A 3,047-nucleotide genomic window follows, 5' to 3' on the forward strand; every position below is an offset into this window, starting at 1 on the left:
GGGGCTGGGGGGGGGGCGGCGAGCCCCGCCCCGCGCTGCGGGATGGAGCCGGGGGGCTGTGGGGGGGTGGGATTCGGAACGGCCCTGCCGCCCCCACACCACCGGGACCTCGCGTGGGAGGGGGATCCCGGACCGGCCTCCGCAGTGGGGTGTTCCCACCACCGCCCCCCCCTCGAAGCAAGTCCACAGGGATCGGCAGGGAAAAGCCGAGCAAGACATGGGCTGGGGGCGGGGCAGGCAGAGCATGGAGCTGGGGGTCCTGCTCCTACCTGGGGGCCGCTGGCAGCAGGAGGAGGGGGAGGGAGGAGAGGTCACGGTGGGAACACCCAGGCTGGAGCAAGGCTGAGCTGAAGGCCTGGGGTGACCTTGGTGGGACACCAACATCTTCAGTGCCAGAAGCATCTTGCAGCTCCTGGCTGCCCCCAGCTGCAGGCAGGTCCCTGCCTCTCGCCCCAGCATCAGAAAACCATGGACTGCTTCGGCCTGGAAGGGACCCTAGAGATCATCCAGTTTCAAGCCTCTACCAGGGCAGGGACACCTCCCACCAGCCCGGTTTGCCAAAGGCCTCATCCAACCTGGCCTCGAACACTTCCAGGCTCGGACCCTCCACAGCGTTTCTGGCCAAGCTGTTCCAGTGCCTCAGCATCCTCCCTGGGACGTCCCCTGGGCTCTCTGAGCTCCCGTTCACTCTCTGCAGCAAGCCCATGGAGACCAAGCTCAATTCCCCCCCAAAGCCCACGGTTAGTGGCAGTCAGGAACCCATCCAAGTGCCAAGGCAGCAGCACTCTGCTCCTTCCCACCTCAGGCCCATGCAGAGGCCCCCAGAGAAGCTCTCTGCCATGATGCCAGGCTGAGGCTGCTCTCCTCCTGCTCTGATGCAATGGAGGAGCTGCCCAGGCATGCCTGGGAGCAGCCAGGGAGGGAGAAGCACCTCCTGCTTGGAGAGAGGGAAAGCTGTCTGCGAGGCTGCAGAGCCCTGCACCAACACAAGGCATGTGCCAAGGGGACACAGCCAGCCCTGGGCTCTGCCACTGCCAGCCAAGGGTTGCTGACACCCACCTCTGGGAACACAGCCCCTGGGGGGGTGTTTCTGAAGAGCACAGTCCCCTGGCACCAGCCTCACAAACGAGCTTGTTAAGGCAGAAAAAAATGAAGCCAACCACCCCCAGGGCCCAGCTTGGGCACCCAGCAGTGGTACAGCCCAGGGGATGAATGGGAGGATGGGCACCGAGTGCCAGGGGAGCACTCAGCAAGCACTCAGCACAGCTCCTGCCCTCCCTCCAGCAGCCCTCCCTGTCACCACCCCAGCTTTTGGGGGCAAAGACTCACCTGAGACTCAGGCAGGTTTTAGCTTGGTGCCCAGATCTGCTGCACAAGGGCCAGGGCAGCCCCTTCCTCTGCTGCCCACCAGCAAAGCACCACTGTTGGCATCACTGCCCCTCACCAGTGTCTGTGTCCTGCTGCTGCCTGTGCCATGACTGGCAGGGTGCCAAGCAAAGCCAGCACCCCAAACCTCCCCCCTGCAGCCCCCCCGTTTCAGCACAAGCTTTGCTGATGCTGATTCCACCTAAGCCTGCAGCGTGGGGAACGCTGAGGAGAGAGCTGAGGGCACACAGGCAGCAGGGGGAGCGCCCTGGGAAGGTGTGCGCTGAGGTGGTCACTTTCCCCCCCCAGTGATCAGCTTTAACCCCATTATTGCTCGGACAATGCCGGGAGGGGCACTTGCTGCAGGCAGCGACTCCTCTGCAGCCAGAGGCACACAGCCCCCGGCCAGGAAAGGCTCCCGGGGCTGGCGGGACTGAGGGCTGCGCAGCAGCTGGGGCACAAGCAAGTCCTGTCCAGCTCGGCACGGTCAGAGCACTGGAAAGGAGCTGAGTTGTTTGCTCAGAGAGCAAAACCCATCAGAGGGCCAGCCCTCGAGAGTGCTTTTGCTGTGCAGGTCCCTCTGTGCCCCTCCTGCGAGCAGGCCTGGGCAGTGCTCACACCTCCCCCTCGCCAGCCTCTGCAGCTCCAGCTCCCAGCCCTGGCCCAGCCTCACCAGGCGGCCGCGGAGCTGCTGCTGGTGCATCCGCGGCTGCTCTCCCTGCTGCCACTGCTGCCATGGAAATCGGCATTCCCCGGGAGATGTCTGCTGGGCCGCAGAAAGGTCTTGCTTGCAGGGAAGCTGCTGCCTCTCTCCTGCCACGCCGCTGCCCGGGGCTGGGCTGGGATCTGAGGATGCTCCGCACTCCTGCCTGCCGAGGCCGGGAGCTGTGTGGGCTGTGCAGTCAGTGTGTGTCTGCAGGAGGCTTCTCCTTCCTCGGGTGTTTGCTTAGAAGTCTTTCATAAACCCACTGAGCTCCTTTCCCCCAGGCCACAGCAGGGCTGCCAGGCTCAGCCATGCAGCCTTTTGCTCCACCTGGGCTCACCATTTGATGAAGCATCTTCAGACACCATCATGGGGTGGGGGGGGTCCCCCAATGTCTCCCTGTTGATTGAAGTGCTGGGATCACAGTCACCCTGTGGGCTGAGCACTGTGAGCCAGCAGCAAGGTCCAGGCCCCCTGCTCTTGGTGCTTCAGCACAAAAGGGCTTTTCTTCCCCCCTTTCTCCTCTGCTCAGACCTGAAAAATCAGTGGCATGACACAGCCCAGGCACAGGACCCTCTGAACCCTACCTCGGGCATGGCTGGAAATGGGAGGTGGGATCATGTCCAGCATCCCACACTTGCACTGTTGGATGTGCAGTGGTGCAAGAGCTGCCCTAGGAAGAACTGAGAGAGACAGGGGATGGGATAGGCTGAGCTGAGTCTGGATTCAGCACCCAGCTAAGCTCAGCCTGTTCCCTGCCTCTCTCCTCCCCTTCCTGAGGCCGAGGAGGCCCCACACAGGGCACACTCCTGCTTCAGGCTTCACCACCCCCCTTCTTCCTTAATGCATCACTAAACCCACACATCCATCTGGCTGTCACTGCCGGGGTGGTCAGCATCACCCCCAGACCTCCCACATCCACCCATGCAGAAGCAGATGGAGAAGGTGCTCCAAAGCCCAGTGTGAGCTGGAGGCAGCA

The sequence above is a fragment of the Pogoniulus pusillus genome, chromosome 35 (assembly GCF_015220805.1).
Source record: "Pogoniulus pusillus isolate bPogPus1 chromosome 35, bPogPus1.pri, whole genome shotgun sequence".
In the NCBI taxonomy this organism is placed as follows: domain Eukaryota; kingdom Metazoa; phylum Chordata; class Aves; order Piciformes; family Lybiidae; genus Pogoniulus; species Pogoniulus pusillus.